General features: G+C 39.6%; 1 long non-coding RNA gene across 2 annotated transcripts in view; it reads left to right on the top strand.

Moving 5' to 3' along the window:
• LOC145941642 (uncharacterized) overlaps positions 1–21104 on the top strand; it is a 71518-nt gene that overhangs the window by 35704 nt on the left and 14710 nt on the right. Inside the window, exon 3 of one of the 2 annotated variants that reach the window (XR_014426193.1) lies at positions 2138–2335. The exons of the other annotated variant lie outside the window; for it this stretch is intronic. This is a non-coding gene — a long non-coding RNA (uncharacterized LOC145941642). Of the gene's footprint in view, positions 1–2137; positions 2336–21104 lie in introns of those variants that run through there. 2 annotated transcript variants of the gene reach the window in all.

The following is a 21104-nucleotide window of genomic DNA, read 5'->3' as shown; positions in this document are numbered from 1 at the left end:
TTTTTCGGGCCGCAGTCTCCGCGAGAAGGGAAGAAAAATGGTCCTCCTGGATTTTCGACCAGTTAGACTCTCTTCCCTCCACCGCGTCCTTCCTTCCCCTTCCGTACGTTTACCTTCGTTCAACCTGTTCTCAAGGTACATATTTCGTCGCGTGTGTGTTCACAATTTTATAAAAATTTAGAAACTTTTTAAAATTATATAAAATCCTCGATAAATTCCTCACCGATGCTGCAATTAATCACTTTTTCTCCTTTTCATAAAAAAAAGTCATCTGAAAAGTTGAATCTTATAATTCTATGTTCAGCGAAATTCAATGTTTCGACAATCTATAAAAAAATTTGTCATGAATATCATGCCGACCTCTTGACATTTTAATATTTCCGATGCTTTATTTTTATTTTCTCAAAGTATATATATAATAAAAGTTTAATTATAATTTTGAATTAATTAATTACAATCATTGATATTTTTAGCGTCTTTCCGCGTAGAAATATGCAGAGCAAAATAAAAAAAAATATAATAAATATATATGTATGTATAAAAAATATATATAATAAATATAATTTATATTTTTATATATATTTATATGTATGTATAAGAACAATCGAATAAATAAGTACAGCTGATAAAAATGCACAATGCAAAGGCATTCGGCAGAGGAGATACAATTGTCGCGTGATTGCGGCGCAATGTGCACTTGCGGGAATATTTCTCGCTCGCGTCGAAACTTACAAAGTATCGTATCCGCCGCAGCGTTTTGGTGGTAGTTACAGGCAGTGATGGGGAAAGAGCGAGAGAGGGCAAAGCCAGGGTTCGCCCGGCGTTGTTCGCTCTCGCGTCCCGGCGCGCAACAAAAGCGTGATAAATCGAGTACATTAATTCGCATTTTACCTTTGTTTGCGTTATGGAATACAATATTAAATGGAATGGGCGCACAATAGATAATACTGGGCGCCATCATTTACGTTGGAGCGCGAGGCGGACGAGAGCGAGACGTTACTTAAGTTGTCCAGGGGGTTGCCTGGTTGGAATTTCGTTCCGCGGCAATTGCCTGTTTGTTGTTTGTTACCGTTGAAATTTCTTCGTTTCCCTCGGCACGTTTTCGTTTCGTATAGTTTTATAGTTCGACGAGACGACGGTCTCTTCAATGTATTTGACAATTGTATCTTTTTTTTTTTTAGATATTGTAAAATTATATACACTGACATTATTAGGGTTGTGCGATGATGAATGGCGACAAAATATAACATAAAAAAATATCTGATGTTTGCACAAAAAGTAAATTCACTTTTTTAATACCTTTTTACCTATACATTACACGCAAATCTCGATTTCTATCTTATTTATCGAGCAGTTGCCGATTTTTACTCTCTGGTAGATGACATTGCCGGCTCTGCCACCGAAACTTAAGGTCTGCGGAACTCTGCTAGCTGCAGATGGTGTTGGCAGGCTTGGGTGACGCATGGATTCGATTTCTGGGAGCTCGTGATTCCGCTCGGTTAGCTCCTGCGTCACTCCCAGCAAACCCCATTACCCGACCCCTCGCCTCCGCCGTACCGCCATTTCTATTCCCCGTTCAGTGTCGTGGAATCCGGCTTCCTACGCAGCCTAGTATGGTATCCATATCTACCTAACGTACATACGAATTATGTCATTACCACATACATAGACAAACAGCGAACAACAAGAAAGGCTCGAGGAATGATAATGTTGCTTATATTCATTTCCTATCGTTTTTTAAATATATTTAGAAAATCGGTTCCATCGAAACCTATATATATTTGCAGAATTTTTAAATAATCGTGTATAATATTGGATACATATGTTTTTTCCCTCTCTTTCTATTGTGTATGCTTTTTAATCGTAAAGTCATATAAATAATATACATGTTAGGTAAAATTAAAGCAATTAAAAATTAAATTTTTTATTTTTTAGATAAAGCGTCTATAACGCGTAGCGGAAGTAATTGCAAGCGACACGACTCATTATATGCACGAATAAACTCAACTTTCGAGACCAATCGATTATCTGCCCGCTCCCCGCAATGCTTGTCGTTCAGAATCCTCCGCCACTTCCTACCACCCCACACCGATATTCATTACTCCCAGCAATGGTGAAGTAATTTAATTTGTTGCAGGATTTGTGGAATGTTAATGAAAACAGGACAGGCATCCCTATACCAATTTCTGATTAAACTTTGAAGCGAACCGAACATTGGAGGATGTGTTAAAATAGTTCGGAACCTTCGATAAGCAATTCTTTTCTCTTTACGAATTTATATCGTATTATAGCTAATATATATATAACTAAATAACTTTACTATATACACAAAATTCGTGCGGTTTGTGAATAATCAATAAATCGATATTGAATTATGGAATGAATTTACATGAAATGGAAATGTATCATAAGCAAAATTTGTTATTTACGTGAAAAATTTTATTATTTGCAAAAATTATTATTTTGTAGAAATGAGATAACTAATTTATATTAAAATAATATTTTCTAAACAATTTTTGCATGGGTTTTAATTTTGAAAATAGTGCAAAAAATTATTAATTAAGTAAAGTATTCGTGCAGCTTGGACGGACGTATTCTTCGATAATAGCTTTTAGAGATAAATCTAATGTTCATCTTCGCTGGACCAAAGATTGTAGATACTAGTTTGCATGTCGATGTCCGGTTGCGTGTATGAACGAGTCTGGGTCGAGAACAGCGTAGCTCAACGTCCGGCAGTTCAGGAGGGTGGAACAGGGATGAGGGTACTCGCTCAACCCGGTAATGGAATACCTTCGCGAAGGAACGCAATCACGCTGATGTTTCGGAACCCCAAGGCTGCCACGAGGGATTTCTGCGTTCATGAACAGATCAGGCCTGCGCGTTCCTTCTTCCTCTTCTGCTCGTTTCTCTAATTCTTGCGCTCTGTTTCCTCTTTGTTCGACTCGCCGATCAATGAAATAACACGAACAGTCGACCAAAAATTTTTAATATCGTTTAATAGTTTTTTTCGTTGACTCGCGACTTTTCAAAGTTTGATGTGAGAGAGTAAAGTATAAAAAAAAACTTAGAATATTTTTTCGTAAATTTTTTTCATAGAAATATGTAATATTATTCTCCTTACGCAGATCAATTTTTGACAAATTTTGTATTTTTGGGAGTATGAATTATCAAGCTGCCCTGGTCCACCTCTAGCCAACTTTTTCGTAACTTTTTGTAATTTTTCTCCTCGCGCTGAGCAACATAACCCATCTTATCCCCGAGATACCATTACACGCGAGGCGCGAAATCTTCCTTACTAAGACTCCGTCAAAGTTATGAATTCTTTCGAAAATCTTGGTGGTGATCCTTCGGAGTTGCGCGCTCGACAGGGATCAAAGAACTTGGCGTGGCAATGTCTGAGGGATGGAAAGGGGGTGGATCAAGTCGCCTTAGGATGAAGCTTCAGGCATCTTGAGCGGAAGGAGCTGGACGAAGACGAAGACAACGAAGAAGAAAAACGAAAGCGACATAGAAAAGGAGGACGAGGACGCGACGTATAAGATGAGGGTTTTTGGTGAGAAGGACATGGGAGGGATAGCGGGGGGGATCAGTGGAAAGGGATGAGAGAATCGTGGAGTTTGAGACGATGTTGAGGAAGAAAGGGGGAGAGCGCGCAAGCAACGCGGAATACAAAGCAGCGGCCGAAGAACCATCGGATGAGAGAAGAGGGGAGAGTGGAAGAGAGACGAGTAGGTGGAGAGAGAGGGTGCACACGAAGAGCCCAGAGCGCCTTCCCAAAGACCAGACCTCCTGCTGTCTATTCAAACCGCATATGATTTATCGCCGTGGATAATCTGTAAATATATTTATTTTGATTTTGTACACAACATGATTTTATTTCGTCGTGTCTTTCGTATGTGTTGCGCGTTCTTTTTTTTTTTTTTTTTTATTTAGTCAGATTTACTCCATTTAATCGAATTTTCTTTACTAGATTAAAAGAAATACTAAACTAAATAAATTTTAAAATATTATGTTTTACACACATTCTCGTAAATTGTACTCGTAGATATTTTGCAGATACTTCTGCACGTTCGAAAATGCTTCGATATTTTTCGGAAGTTTATGTAAATCAAGTTTTTTTTATCCGGATTAAAAACTAATATATAAATAGATAACGCCTAAAATCATTTGTGGTATGCTTCCTATAAACTGATCCCTCGATCATAGGCGCTAATCAAAGGAACGCCAGATTTATCGTCCGCCATTCCGCATTTGCGCGGACACTGTGCACCCGTAGTTCCCGCAAGGACGGTTTGACGAAGGAGATGCGAGAGAAGGTCGAATCGAGGGCAAGGGGATGAACAGAGACGGTCCGTGCGACAGCCACGAGGGAGCAGAGAACAGGGAGACGGGAAACACAAGCGGGAGGGGAACGACGAGAGGAACGAAGGCCGCCATGATATCAGTCTTGCTTGCGCCGACAGTTCGTCATTTGTCACTGTCGCGGCCATTAATAACTCCGCCATTCTGTCACTGTGGATAATACGAGTAGGTCTCCGCACTTGGGCTGTTGTAGCTATTGGCTCCGGGTAGGGGTGGTGTTCCGTTCAATTCAGTTCAGTTTAAGGGGTCGCTGCGACGGATTGGAAGGGCATGCTATTTAAGGGGATGTCACTCATATCGGACCATCATGGCGTGTAGTCTCCGTATCCAACTTGGCTGATGCTGTCGCTGATGCGAATGATGCCCCGTATCTTCTCGGATGATGCGCGGATTTCTTTCTCCCTTCCTTTCGGGGTGTGCATGTGTGCGTGTCCCTGCGGACTTTGACCCACCGGGATCGAAATACGCATTAGATCCGTCTCCTTATACGCGTGTCTCTATACAGCGAGTCATAGACTGAAATTTCCGCAGTGCGGTACGACTCGAAAAAAATAAAAAAAGAAAATAAAAATACGGAGAACTCCTACATCACACTTGCACGCCAAACTGTCTCGCTAGAGTTTTTATTGTGTCCGAATTGCGAAAGGTGCGGAGAATTATTGTGAAAGCACCAACGTGTGGGCGTTAACACCAGAGAGCTCGTGTGGTACAGACGAGAAGGGTTGGGGATGGTTCTGCAGCTTGTTGGTATTATATAAGCGTGCTCGACGAGCGGCCATTTCAAAAATGAAAAAAAATAACGAAAAAAAAGGTTTCGTCCTGCGGGGTCTTCCATGATGCCGCTGCCGACACGGCTTTTTAATTAGAGCCGGCAGCGCACCAACACCTGACATTGTGCAACACCAACTCCTTTATCAAAGTATCATTCTCGTTTCATCGAATTTCAGCAAGAATGGTGCACGCACAGACCGATAAAAAAAAAAGAGAGAGAGAGAAAAATACCATTTTGCCGGTAACAACTTTCGACCGAACATTAATCGCTCTAGCGTTTAACGGATGAAAGGTAAGTAATCGTTTGATTGGTCACTCCATTTTCCTGATGAGAGAAGAGATAAATTATTACTTCTATACACAAATTTGTAACTATTATATTATATGTAAAAGTTCTCATTTAAATTCGATGATATATATACATATAATATATAATTTCATCAAGTAAGTGAAATATAAAAATAAAAGTATAAAAATAAAAATGAAATTTAATTAAATTAAAGAGATAAAATTTGCCTAGATAAGAAACATTTTATTTTTGACATTGTTTCATTTGCTGTATAAAAGCGCCAGCTGATGATTTATCATAGTTTGCGATTTTCTTAAAATTTTTGCCGCTCTTTCGAGGGTGGTTCGCGGATGAAAGACGGTGGTGGCAGCATAGGATTGGTTCATCGGGGCGTGTAGCGCGCGCGGGTAACCCCCCGTCGATCCGACGTTCGTCCGCGACGCGGAAGCGAAGGGAAATAAATTACACGGCGGCGTCCAGCAGCTACGTCTATTCGCTTCACCCTCCGGCGGCCTCGCAAGACTCTCTCCTCTAGCCTGCCCCCCTGCCGCCCCTTTCCTCTTCATTCTTCTTCACGGTTCATCCGAGCTCCCTCCGTGACACTCACCCACCCGCGGATCGTTCCTCATTCCACTTTCACATCCAGCCTCCCGCTAGAGCGCGAGTTCGATCGGGCAATCCAACCGTTATTAATGCTCTTCAATTTTCAGACTTTACCGTTATCCCCCTGCAGAAACAAACGCGCGAGCAAATAATGTAATCAGAACCCATCTTCATCAATCCGATGTTGAATTACAACAGCGCTTCGTTTTTAGCTTTTTTAGCACGAACGATACGTGACACTTGACATTTTCAATTTCGGTAAAAGTTATCTGTGGCACATACGCGATTAATAAACGGTTCACTGACTATCTGTCGGCATTTTCCCGTTTGCCAACTTGTATTTCACCGCTTGACACAGTCATTATTAACGTCTTTCGGTTTCCAAACGGTTTACCGTTACTTTGCAACAGCAAGAACAAATAAAGTGTGCAAGTAGAACTCAAACTCTCCAAAGAAATTTCTAAAAAAAAATTGTAAAAAGAAGAATACGTATAGATTTTTTAATATATTACAGCATATGTCAGTATATATATACACACAGTAATAATATGTCAGTATCAATTTTTAACGTAGATTACTCGTTACATATTTTAAGTTAATTATCACTTATCGTCATTTCCTGTAGATTAAAGTACGATAAACGTAATAATAAATTATTTTCGATGAACAGACTAATTTGTGGCAATTGTCAGTCATTTTCAAGTTTACACATCGGAACGAGCAATTTTCTTCCATTGTCCTTGTAGAACATCGATCGCCCAATATTTGCGATGTCATTTCTTGAGCTTATTGTGAATGCAGCTTCTACTTTCGACCGGGTTACGACAGTATCATTAAGATCTCATTATTCAAATTCGACCCTTGCATATTTAATAGTCTACTGTACCCCCTTTGTATCGCGCATATAACTACTATATACAAGAAGTGCTACTGAGATAAAGCATAATATTGCGATTCCTGGCAACGTAATGATGATGACCGGTTTGCTCCTGCGTGGATAGGTAGGTAAGGATATATAATATGCCGGATACATAATGTGAAAAGAGCCCATTTTGCTCATATCCAAAGCAGGCGCAAGTGAAACAACTGGTTACTAAATTTCAGTTATCAAATCTAAAGAGGCGACTCTGATATAAAGATGGTAAAAGTGATAGAATTGTTTCGTGCGGCTCCGCAGGATCACCAAATCAGTTATAAAAATAAATTGAAGAAATAACGAGATATATTTATTTAGAATCCCACACGAAAATATTTAAACTAAAATTAAATGCTACATATGAGACTCTCTGCAAAAAAATCTTTAAACATATTTTTATCTTGTGCCAACTTTATATGTCTCTGGTTAAAAGTTTGCGATGATATTTTAGGACATTATAATTACTTTTCTTCAGTAGCAGAGCCATCCAGAAAGTGATTAATAGTCCCCTTTCCGTTGAGAGTAAAATGTTCTCAGCATCACAGCCTTGGAATAGCCTTGTAGTCTTAGAATAGTCTTGGAACAAAGATCGCAATGTAAACTTGTAATATTAATTTTATTTATTAATTACAATACAAATAGATTATTTGTAACTGTATAATCAATACTTTATTACCATTAGAAGCCGATATAATTATATATTTATTTCCTATTTTACCGTACACATAGATAATGAAGAAATTAATATTCACGAATGAACATTTATAGATTTAACAGGTAAGTTTGAAATAGCCCGATAGATATCCATCAACTTGATATCTTTGTTCTTGAGGTGTAGCTGCGTAAAGATGTAAAAGGATAGACAAGCGCGTAGGTCAAGTCAGCTGAAGATTCGGGAGAGAAGAACAAGCGTGGAAAAACAGAACCTTCCCTTTGTTATAGTGACGATCTGTCAAACGTCACGCATCGGTTTTTTTGAACTACTCGCGCTCGAGCTCACGAATCCGCTGTTTTCGGACCAGCAGCTGCCGCAACCTTCTTCATCCGACCTCCATCTTCCGTTCCACCAGGCAGCTGTGACGGAGCTTTACACGAAATCCTACGAACTTTGACGAGGATCGACAGACTCAAAGGCAAACCCATTCGAATCTGTCGCGTCGCTTAAATCTTCATGGCGTATCTATGACTGACCGCCATTTTTCAGAGGTGTCATCCAGCATGATAGCCTTATAAGATCTATCGACATAATACGGATGTATAGACAGGTTGCTGCGTAATGTAAACTAAAATTGTTAAAATTGTTTTGATTCGACTAACAAATTAAATAAATTAAGGTATGATATTTTTTATTTAGTATTTTAATCTTATAATTTAACTGTCGAAAATTTTTACGATGGTGGAAAACATTTTTGTGAAACGAATCCGAATTTGCAAATAATAAATTAAATAAGTTCACGTATATAAAGTAAATATAATAATTAAGGAAATAATAATAATGATAATAGTAATAAACAATGTATAATAGAAAACTTTATTTTTATTATCGTAATGTAGACTACTTGCGTCATTATTCATTGACGTTCATCGGCAAGAAAAATGGCATATAGAACTAGGCTAATCAACTTTAACTTTGCTTTATTCATCCACAAGAGATAACAGTATTCTCTTGCCACTGCGGCAAGATTAATCTGCAATGATGAGTGGAGCGGCGTTTGTAAATGTTTGTATTTGTCACACGCAAGAATGCTTTGAGAGCCTTTCACGCTCGTATACCCAATAAGGTCATGTTCTACCAAGCGAACAGTAAAACTAGCAAAGATTTGTTTCGGTAGAAGGCAAAAATGGCATTCGATAAACTACTTGTAATCGAAAATAGACTTTTGGCAACTGAAAATATTAATTGATTTTTAATTTAAGTATAATACAATTAATTATACTCTTTATGTTACTTTATATTTCCTTTCACACTCGTAATATTAATAAGTAAGGTTTAAATTTACATAATTAATTAATATATCACAAAGTCTTCTTTCATAAAATTGAATATATTATCTGTAAGATATTAAAAAAATTAATTCCACACACACACAAAAATCTCTCCACCTGTGAATATTCGACTCATCAATCTCTACACCTTTGATATAAATTGGTCGATCCAATATAATGTGCAAAAACATTACGCCTCAGAATTCGTCATCTGCTACCACCGTATCATTGTTTCGCGACATTCAGTGTCACCTGACAAATGGCGTGTTTAAAAAACATCTCTTGTACTTGCGAACATTTTAGACGCTCTTTTGGGGTTGCGTTTGTCGCGCGCGAGAGTGTTTGGAAGCAGCCGCCTGTGCGACGAGTTTGCATAGGGGACACGGGGGGTGAAATCGAGGGGTGCTCTGCTGCCAACACAGGACAGAACCGTATGAGAGCGGAATACGTAATACGGGGAATATTCGGAGCTCTAGTTCGTGGAAGAGGGACTCGCGGGGCTGGGTAGGCAGAGCAGGGGTGGTAGGTGCTGAATGTGGGCTGCGGGGGCGGTCGAGAACTCCCACGGGAGGAAGGGAGGGAAAGGGAGGAAGAGGGACTGGAGAGGGTAACGAGCCGCGGCAATTAATATCGCCGGGTTTCCACAATGCGCTTGCAAATGAAAGGCCTTTGTGACGTATGATTGCGTTACCGAGTGAATAGTTGAGTAATGGCGGTCGGTGCTGCCACCAGCCGAATCGCGCGGACGATGCAAAAGCTCAGTCTCACTGCCAACCGATAGTCAGACTATCCTCCCCCACGACTTCCGTCGTGAGAGTAATTTTGGCTAAAGCCCGTCCGTGTATCATTGACTAGTTTTCGAGTATATACTCGGAAAAATATCACGTCTTTACACGACGAGATAATTCAGAATTATAAGATAATCTTCAAATAGAAAGAAAAATTGTTTGCGAGTTCTAATTTTATATCTATGTGCCATTGATATTTTCATTACTTATGTCTTTTTTCTAGAAAAATAAAACTAGCAATTTTATAGAGGAAGAAGTAGAGTACCAAGATTATTTATCTCTGCGCGTAATGACATACATAATTTATTCTTTTATAAATTTGTTATTTTTTTATTTTTAATATTCATTATTTAATATTAATTATTTTTAAATTAGTTTGTTATATATCGCGCTTTAATGAATCTGGAAAAGAATCCATGCATTGTACTTGCGTATACATATGCAATCATATGAATAAAATCAGTTCAATGATATTATGACAATCAGATTTGGATTATTGCAGATGTGATATAAATCTCACGCTCTCCTAGTTAGGATTATGTTTAAGCTGTCGTTCGATACTTTCCAAATTTACTGATCGAGTGAAAAGTCAGAATCGTAAAAGCGACGCGTAATTCCGATCAGTGCTCGTTGTCCAATCATACGTTCGGCAAACGTGTCAGACGAATGACGGGAATCCGCTGCAACGCAAGCTTATAATTTATCGGATCAAAAAAGGTAGGTGTAAAACATATGGGTTTTGCATCAGACAACAAATAAATATAGGGATTTGTTGGTGACTCGTTGGCTAACAGATTTGTCGTATAACGTACAAGATTGCACGACGAGAGGCAAACATTTTTATAACAATAACGTATAAAAGAATTTTATCACTGTCATTGAGATTTTAACTGAAAACATAAGCGCGGATGAATATAAATAAAACGAATTTCGTCGCTTAAGATCGAATCGGTTGAACAAATAAACGATTTATCGCTATTTTATATATCTTAATTTTTTAATGCGATAAAACCAATTGATTTTTTACCAACTCTTGATGTCTCTTTCTCTACAATTTTGTGTATTGTTCTTTTAAATAGTGTCAGTGTATTATCACTAATAAGCAGTGATTTCAGGTATAAGTATAGCACTGAAAACACAAAAATCTCACTGAAAAGAATTAATTAGTGACTGATTTTTTAGAGAATGAAACATAAGATGGAGGAGAGCAAAGTATGAAGAGAGATCAGTGAAATATTTATTTATATAATCTTCGATGAATTCTTGACAGAGCTTTAATCAGTGGCATTTTCGTTGCTTCAATTTACGAGATAGCACGAATACAGCTATGATATATACAGCTATCACTTTTAAAGCGAAACCTCGCGCCTTCAGCGATAGTTTTAAATAGCTACGCAAAGAATTCGCAAAATTGGATGTTATTTTGAGAAAATCGACTATGAATAAATAATCTGGACCTAGGGCTCCCTGTTCTCCACGGCAGCGACGACGATGGTCGGGGGTATGGTGAACGTAATGTGCTACGTAGGAGCAACCGAGACGAGGAAAAAGGGAGAAATAGAGAGAAAAGCGAGGCCCACCGACTATGAGTAATATTGCGGGGCTTTTCCACCCCTGGGAGCGCGAGCCTGAACGTGGAGGGTGGCTCACAGGGGTGGAAGTCGGCGGGGTTTGGAAACCGAGAGAGAGAGAGAGAAAGAGAGAGGAGAGAGAGGGGGTGCAACGAAGGGAGGAGCACCGATCCATCAGCGTCCCTCCACCCTCGCCTTTCCGCCACTCTCATTTTTCTCCACGGTCCGCGCTCCATCATTCCGCGTCACATCCGCCCTCTTTCGTCCCCCTTTCCTTCCTGCTTCCTCTCTGCCTCTCTGAAACGGAGCTACTTTACCCTCCTCGTTCCGTGAGCACCGCGCCGGAGAGAGCGCTGCTTTCCGACTCTGAAGACATCCCTGCCGGCGTGCGCTACTGATTGCTCTTTCCGAATTCATTACCGAGGCCCTTGTCAGAGGTTTGCCAGAGAGTTTAGGATACTAGACTGCTGCTGCCGTCTCAGTATATGCAGATCTAGGTAAGTTCGCGCGGTCGGTCGTTTTGACGACAACACCACTAAGTCGAGAGTTGTTTGCCGAGAAACGAGAGGGTTGATTCGCAATTTCGGAAAAATTAAATTTCCTAGACAGAGACGAAAGTGATCTCCACTCTTATTGAATCGCGATAGGCGAAACGAGTCATCATGATTATGGATAATAATTACAATCGTCGATATAAAATCATTTAGAAATCATTCAAGTTACTATATGCACCTTTTGCATGTAAGGAATCTCGATTAAAGCCTCCATTAAATCGAAACGGTAAAAGTATTTATCAATAATGTGTTTACGTCACTAAACCGCGCTTAATAAATACACGGCGCATTTCGCCCACTCTAGGCAGTAATTATAATATCATCACTCTTGAACGGCCCCGCGGTCGGATCCCGATGTCGAAGTACATTTATTTTCATTCGAGTTTAATTAGCTATGCATTGCATGCTGTAATGGCGAGCAATTAAATTAATAAGAACGAGCATCCGTTAGTATATCCAAAATAATGTTCGCCATCTATCTTATCCGGTGCTACCGTCTTGGATCGGCTTCGGAGAGCCGAGTAAAATAATACATAACCGACTTGGTGAAATAATGTCCCTTGCCTTTTAAATCGTTTCCTTCTCGCTCTCTGTCCGCTGACGTCCGAGATCGATACAAAAATGCTCCTGTTCCATCGCGGTCGAACGATTATAACGCTCGCGGGCTGAGTTACAACAATCAGATGGAAAGAGGAGGCAGAGGAGAGAAAGAGAAAGAGAGAGAGAGAGACAGCCATTCAGATTCGAGGTACGATTCACCTGTTAATGGACTATCATCTTTTATACGTCACGGGGAATGTGTTTGGGAATGCATGTTGATGCGCAGTAATTCACTTTCGTACGTGTTAATATTGGCAGCTCGACGACGGAGAGAAATGCCCTAGACTAATGTACAGATAAATCTTGGCTGTTCTATTAAAGTGTTATACGCATTTAGCATTCGATCTTGCCACCGACAAATTCTATTATACCGCGCAAATAGCGACGCGTTCAGCCGAGATGATCGACTTAAGTAATATTAGAGAGACTTGAAATATCGTAAGAAAAAAAGAGGGAAGTGCTTTGGCTTCGCCAACTTCTTCTTCTTGTCCCTATGCGCGCGATGTAATGCCTTTATAATTATATGGCGTAATATAATAACGAAAGTGCCATAAACACTATCCCACTTTCGTAACGTAATATCAAATATTTTGTTGCGCGCAATATAATAAATCATAGGCGCGCATTAGCGAAATTCCTCCGCGCGTAATGTCTCCTTTTTCATTCAACTTGTAGCCGCGGAAATCACGACGAGTTAACATGGACGATGCGCCTGCCATGGTAACGATCATCAACATTATCATCATTATCGCTCCTCCTCTTATCCCATTTCGTTTTATCTCGTCTCCTAAGAACATCGCACGCGTTGTTCGCGGTCATGGCCTACTATGATCGCTGAGAGATCGACCAGAGATCTTTTCATTATTATTATCAGTATTCCTATTATTATTATCTTTCTCTGTTATTAATATTTTCTTATTATATATTATTGCTAAAGCGATATCTATATTTGTCGAAATTTGTATAACGCACGATACGACAACGTAAATTAAATATAAAATTAAATATACAATAAAATAAGTACGAAATTAAAATATAAATTAAATAATTATAATATAAATATAAATCAAAATTAAATATAAAATAAAATAAGTTTTATATACTTATTATAATTAAATATAAAATATAAATTTTCAATAAAACACACATTTTTTCATATAGAAAAAATTTCTTATTAAAGTACTACAAATGTCTAACGTGCTCGTGACATTAATATTTCCTTAGTTAGTATAGAATTTAATTTGTAAAGCATATATAAGCGTATCAATGGGAATCAGCTAAAATGGTTGGCCCGGCGAAGTTGTGGCTCTGAACGCTGTAATCAAATGCGCATTACCGGAATATCCTCCCCGCGTCGCGTGCCTATAACCTTCTCCATTCCACCCTGCGTTGCCGCAACGTCACTCGCGTATATGTATGTATATGTTGTAGAGATACATAACGTTTTCTTTGAGTGCCGCCTCTACGTAATCTATCTGCGATATGATGTGAACTGGCATCATGTACCAATAGGCAATAACGTGTCTACAGCGTATAAATCTCGACACGCGAGTCAACTATCACGATGATAAACCCGGACAAGTTTTCGAAAGAATTAGATAGATATTGTCTTGCAAAAAAAATTAGAATTTTTTTTATATAATCTAGAAGAAATTACACGTTTTAAAAAATCATTGAGAGAGATAGTCAAAGTGACGTCCATCAAATAATACGGTACATCGAGGAAGTCTTGTTATGAGAAGACTTGTCATAAGAAGTCTCGTTAATTGTAAGCTTTTTTATGGGCAAATATCATTAAAGATAATTTGATAAATTGATTCTAGAATATTAATATAAATTCTTTAGAGCAAATCGGTCTCCTACATCTATTTACGATATGATGTGTTTCATCGAATCGGCGCTACATACCAATACGCGATAACGTGTCTACAGTACATAAATTGCTGCACGCGAAGCAGCCATTATCATCGTGAACTCAGATCGGACGTGGAGCGTCGAAAGAAACAGTACGCGTGATAAAATATTTTCAGAAGAAGAATGGAAAAGGTTACATCCTATAAAATTATCGAGTGTTTTAGATGTATCGCAAAACGTAATCTTGCCTCATACATATATTTAAACATAAGAACATTCGATTTTAAGAAAGATTTTAAAATATTTCGCTTCTCGTAATTATAGTGTAAAAAGAAATGAACATACAGCTGAAATACAAGTTTGAATTTATATTATATTTGCGTCATTGTTATAATTTTTCAGAAAATAATCATACGTCAAGAACACTGAAATATCTTTCTACAAATTTTTTGCTTATCTCTATTTATATAATATTATGTTTTTTTATAAATTCGGAATTAAACGTATCAACCGTTGTATTCCTATTGAAATGTCGAGTTGAAAATCACTCATGTATTTATTGTACACGCATTTTTTTTTAACAAAAATAAAACTGGACTTCGTTAAAATGTCGAACACAAATTCGAGATACGTGCAATCGCGTGGAAAGTTACATCGTAATTATTTCACGCAAGAAAAGATTCGGCCAATCCGGCGATTTCGTGATTAATTTCGGTACCCCTGTTTGAAATTACCCTGATGATGTGCTTCATAACTTAGACTACCTTTTCTCTTCACTGCTGCTGCTACTTAACAATGTGCACGTATAATGAGAGCTGTTATTAACTTGGCTTGCAATATTTTTTACATATTTAATACGCATAATTTTATTATGCAGCGTACTGTAAAAGCATTTACAAAAGTGCTTATCGACGATAGTACATTTTATTACAAAATTAGACTAATTAATAATTGTGTATATATTCAGAGCGCGCAATTTACTTGAAGAGATTTGATTGAAGATAAAATTTGTCCCTTCTCTCCCCTATTCCTCTTGCTTTGAAATTCTTATAAATAAGATTCGCGAGCGCATTACTTATCTGCTTCAAACGCTGTCTATCGGTCTAACGACACGTACAACGGCGTGTCCGACCAACAAATAATAGGTTGGCCATCGCGATATGAAATATGATTACTCCGGTTCGGTGTACGGATCGCATTGGTCAGCCGCGTTGGAGTTTTCAGCATGTCGGTTTGTCAGGGCGTGCCAGTGTCCATGGATGGATCGGTAACACGTTCAGAATTTTCAACCGTGTCGCGCATCCAACGAGAGATAGAAACAGAGAGAGAGAGAGAGAGAGAGAGAAAGAGAAAAAACCGGAGAGAGGAACAGAGAAAGAGGATAAACGTGAAAGGGTGCGAGATGAAGAGAGAAAGGGAGAGATAGAGAGAAAGAGAAAGAGGGAGAGTAGAGAAGTGATACGAGCAGGCTTCGTGCGCACAGCACACGGAGTGTACACACAGCACGAACTTGTTCGGGTTGGGATAGAATAGGATAGGTGGGGCCGTTATTAATCTGGTGTCGAGTTGAGCACAAAGTTATATAGGAGCTCAGGAAATGAAACACGAGAAACCTCCCTCTCTGCCTCCCGCGGCCTTTCCCCTCCCCCGCCATGTCCACCTACTTCACCACTCTCCCATCTCTCCTCCTCTTTCCAACACCATCCGAGAGAGAGTCTCTGCATCCCCCTTTCTGTCCCTGCAGTCCCTACGCCCAACTTTGAATGTATTACCGGACCACCACTAAACCTCCCCCCTTTCTCGCCCCCTCTTGCCCCCTCGCCCACCCCTTTATCCCTTCCAGTCTCCGGTCAGATGGAGATATAACGATCACCGGCACATGAGCCATGGGCCCGCGGAGACATGCATATTTATGTCGCCTGCCTGTATTCTAAGGCCGCCGGTGACACTCGGCTTGTCCTTCCTGAACTCTTCCGCCGCGCGCAAACAATGGTAGTTGTGCAACTGTCGCGGTCAATGTGCTCGGTACAGATCTAGAAGCAGTTGCTCCGGACCAACGATTAATACTCGATGCGTTATTAACTGCTGCACCGCACAGAGATTATCTGTTCCGTGGTGCGACAAATTTCTTTATTACAATTGAAAGATGTATGGAACGTATATATATATATATACGCATCGGCGAAAATTATTTTCAAACGACTTGTCAATAAGGGCACGAACGATTCTGTACATAGCGTACGTAAACAGGTTCTTCGCTCTTAATTAATTCACCGCATTTTGCCCCTAATTACGGTTAATAAAAGATTAATAAATCGCTCGAGCAAAAAGTCATGAAATATGAACGCGTGGGTTGTCACTCAGGGCTTTCAGGGAGTTCTTTTGATACGACGTACTACGCGCGTAGGGTAGAGCAATGAAATTAATCGGTTTTACACCGGCGTGGCGAGGGGGTTGGACTTGGAAATGTTGTTGGCAGTCGGGGCCGCGGGCGGAGAAAAAGCGAGAGGGGTGTCCATGATTAAAATCGCATCAGACCGTCCTTGATGCACGAAATGCCCGCGTTACTGTGCCTCTCGAGTAGCCGACGTGATCGGTGTACGTGGTCGTGTGCGTGTACGTGTATGTGTGTGTGTTCTACACCAAGTACACTAGTGTTATCTCTCCCATGCTTTCGTCCCTCTGTCCGCCTTATTTCCAGTCCACTCTGTGCCAGCCGTCACAAAAACACGAAGCTTCGTTTGCCGCTGATGGGCTTATAATTGCGGAAATAACGTTGCCCACTATGGCCGCCACGGTGGTGGCATGAGCGCGACTTGCATGCGTCTATTTTGTCTTCCAGACTGGATTGTCATCTCCTCTTTTTATAGCCGCGCATGTAACGTAATGTCAGCGAGCCCCCGAAGCGCTTAATATCGGTAAAGATCCCCGTTGCCCCGAGTAATTCTCGCATTTCCTTCAGGAAAGCACTTTTTAATGTCCGAACGATCGTCTGAAATTTAATGCATGGGGGTTAGTCGAGCAGCGATCGTGACGTACCGGCACAGTTGATCGCGCTTTTTCCCATGGGGTGGCAAGAAAGACGGGGAGGAGGCGGCAGAGTGAAAGGCGCGTGTTCGGGGACCGAAAGAAGAAGGAGGGAAGAACGGGGAAAGGAACAGAGTGAAGACAAATGCGAGGGCCATCAGAGCACCAAGCCATTTCTGCCTCATTGTGGACTCCATTTGCGACTCTTAGATTGTCGGTGAAATATCTCGCCGCGGTGATGGAAAAATCGCTAACGTAGGGAACTGGCAAAATAAAACTAGCGGCATTTCTCACTAGTACGGACTTCGAGTTCCTGCTATCCGACACGGTAAAGAGAGTATCGTGGCAAAAACCGAAAGACGATAGAGTGGCCCGGAATACAACTTAACCGAGAAAAGTCCGAGGAAAAAACTTCGGAGAGATAGCTGTTGATAGTTTCATGTGTGTATTTGCTTTGAGCGCGATAAATATTTTTCGCCATCGCTTTTATACTTTACGAGAATTTATTCTCCAACTCGCAAACACACAGTATCATTTTTCTTTTGATAATTTCGTATATATTTTATATATATATGGATTAATAAATTCGTAAAACGATTAATAATACATAAAATATAATATGTACAGAAATATAGTGAAATAAATATATATATATATATATTATATATAGAAATTCATAAAGACTAGTATATGTATAAAAAAATAATTTATTTTTATAAAATATCTTGACATAGCTATACATTTATTTGGGATAAAAAACTGTGGCATCTCTGTTGAATTGAATATGTATAAATTATAAAGGATATTTTCGTTTCAAGACGCGCACTGTAAAGTTTCGAATACGAAGGGAGAAGCCGAAGAAAGTACTAGTAATAGATGACAACGTAGAAAGAAGCAAGCGGCACATTTCTACTAGCACGATATAAAGAGACTTTTTTCACCTGGTGATGGATCGCTCGTGGCCGAACTGGTGTAACAGAAAGAAGAGAAGAAGAAATCACGAGCGCGAACGAAGGTTCCCTATGGGGATGTGGTGGCGTCATTAGGCTGGTCCGAGCGAGCTAATGCACCATCCGTCGGATTTCGCTGGAGGCCTTTGGAAAAACCGAGTGAGGTCAGCATGTAAGTCCAGCATGAAGAACGATGAGCGCGTAAATGGCGTCTGTAAGAGTTGCCAGACTTGGAGATCCCTCTACGATTGCTCCATATTGAAAGAAAATTTGTAATTTTAAAGAACGTAATTAAAATAGAAAAGAAGAAGAGGAAGTATCGACATTGTACATAAATAAAACAGATACAGATTAAATTGAATATTTGTATACTTTTTATATGCGAGCTTTCCTCTGACACGCTGCCTAAGAATTCATTTCATAATACACATAAAAAAATTATATTTTTGTTAAGATACAAACGCGTTATCTATATAGCGAGATTTCAATGCGTGGATGCTGGTTTTCCTTTGACAACAGGACGATGAGCGAAAGGGCGAGCTATATCGCTCGAAAGAAAGAGATAACAGAATGAATGAAGAAGAAAGGAGGAAAAAGATGATCAGGGTTGCGTAGGGGGTTAAGCGCTATACGAAGGGATACGAGGAGGAAAGTGTAATCCCAAACGATCAGCGTGCGGCAGATTCGGCCTTAATGAGCTCCCACAATGATAAATGATACCGTGGGCCGCGCCTCTCTCTTACCGCGTTTATCCACCAGTCGGAATAGGGTGTATCCTTGTACGGGGTACAGGTCGGCGGCACGTACACGGTTCCTCTGCGCCTGTACCAACGTACGACAGCATCCATCCTACCAGCGAGGAGCTCCGATCTCTCTCTTTTTCTCTCTCGCTATCTTTATTTCTTTCTCCTCTTCTCTCGTTCGCGTTCTCTCCGCGCTACGTGAAGCCTTCATCTCCGCCTACGATTCCTCAAACTCGGCCTCGGGATTGACCACTGCGAAGGAATTCAAAATGGCAACCTTAGGCTTGGTCGAATCTGTCTCGTGTGAGTGACAACTATCCATCCTTCTGGACGTTTCAATCGGATGTCTTGCGGGACATCACGTGCAGGTGGAATCGCATTTCGAAGAATCCTACGTGCTTATAGATCGAGAAAAAAGGCTTTCCATAATTTTTTAAATTATTTAAAAATTTAAAAATATCTAAAAATCGTATTTTTATGACATGAATATTTTTAGACAAAAAAATATACATACGATATGTTAAATAATTACTGTATTTTTCTTCTCGCGGAAACTGTTTTTATTAATAATTAATATTTGATTTCTATGCTACTTGTGACAATTTTGACAGCAAACGAATTGTAAAATTAAATCGCCAATGGAAAAAAAAACATTTTTTTACGTCAAAGATATCATGCTTACGTAGGCTTGTCACTTCTCGAACGTTATTCATCATGCTCATCCTTTTCCCAAAGGTCGAAGCGCTTGTAACTATTAATAGTCCACTTTCGAACTGACGACGAGTTATCCATTTTCGAGACATTTCAATTTTCAGGTAGCCCTTCGGCCAGTTAGGAGGTAAAGATAGAGATCAATTCACTCTTTTAAAATCACGCACTTCAAGGTCACGAAATGTCCGAAGAGACATGCTGAAGTCTTCCTGAAATCTTACCTGGATGATTTGTAATATTAACAAGTGTGTCAGTAACAAGATAAAGCCGGCTTTTTTTCGTTTCTTAAAATTCTTGTAAAATGTTACATTTAAAAGGAGAACAAGCAATCGCTTTATTATTATATATATAATATTTTGTTTCAAATTATACACTCCCTTTTTATGTGATTTATTCTGAATATAATTGGATTATTATATCGAATGATTAATTAATAGGTACGGATTTTTTACAATTATATAAAATTAAAGTATTTAAGATTATGTTTATTGTTAAAGATATATCAAATATTTATCGAAATCTATTCTAATTAAATCGTCGTATTAACACTCTTCTTATTTTGGAAACTACATTCCGAGGATCAATCTGGCGCAGCTGCTGTCGATGACTAGCTGACAGGTGATTTCGTCTCGGTGAAAGAAGATAATTGCCTCATTACAGTAACTAACTATAAGCGGATAATATCCCACAAAGTTGCTCTCTTTTCTTTTACTACCAGTGCAATAATTATATACAAGCAGTAAAGTAAGTGAGTTGTCAAGTGTATATAAAACTGGAATACGCGCTTGTCGAAGACTGAAATCTCCTTATCGGGAAAGACGGATCTTGATGAGCACACTTATATTTCCTCGCAATTTATGCGCGTCGCCTTATTATTTCTGTATAGCATCATTACGTCATCACGTATCTTATTGTTATCCTCGTATTATCTAATTAACATCCATTGTCATTAGCATCTTGATGTTGCGCCGACGTCTGCTCTTACGCCAGAGGGTGCTTAATGAAAAAAAATTTGTTGTCGGACTTATTTGGCGATAATTAATTATTCAATTATGGCATTTTCGCAAAATTCGTCCGACGCGATTAAAAAATTAATTAAAAGATATGTGAAAGGGTGTCGAGAAGAGAACCAGGATGGAATAATCTCGAGTCACCAGTGACGAGATCCCTGGCACTCGAAGGAGAAAATCAGTAGAAAAGGCGAGCGCAATTTCCGACGCATCCCCGACTGCAAACTGACTATATGTACAAAGAGCGGGGAATCTTTTCGTTCCTGTGAATGCCGTGCATTAATCAAACGCCGCGGGCCGCCTGACGTCTTAATCTGCTTAATCCTCGGTGGCCTACGCAACATCCTGCATCACGCCCACGATTCTATG

The sequence above is a fragment of the Prenolepis imparis genome, unplaced genomic scaffold, assembly GCF_030444845.1.
Source record: "Prenolepis imparis isolate NDT839.2.m4 unplaced genomic scaffold, iyPreImpa1.0 SCAF_10, whole genome shotgun sequence".
In the NCBI taxonomy this organism is placed as follows: Eukaryota; Metazoa; Arthropoda; class Insecta; order Hymenoptera; family Formicidae; genus Prenolepis; species Prenolepis imparis.
The sequence above is the reverse complement of the archived record's forward strand: the minus strand, read 5'-3'. Positions and strand labels throughout refer to the sequence as shown.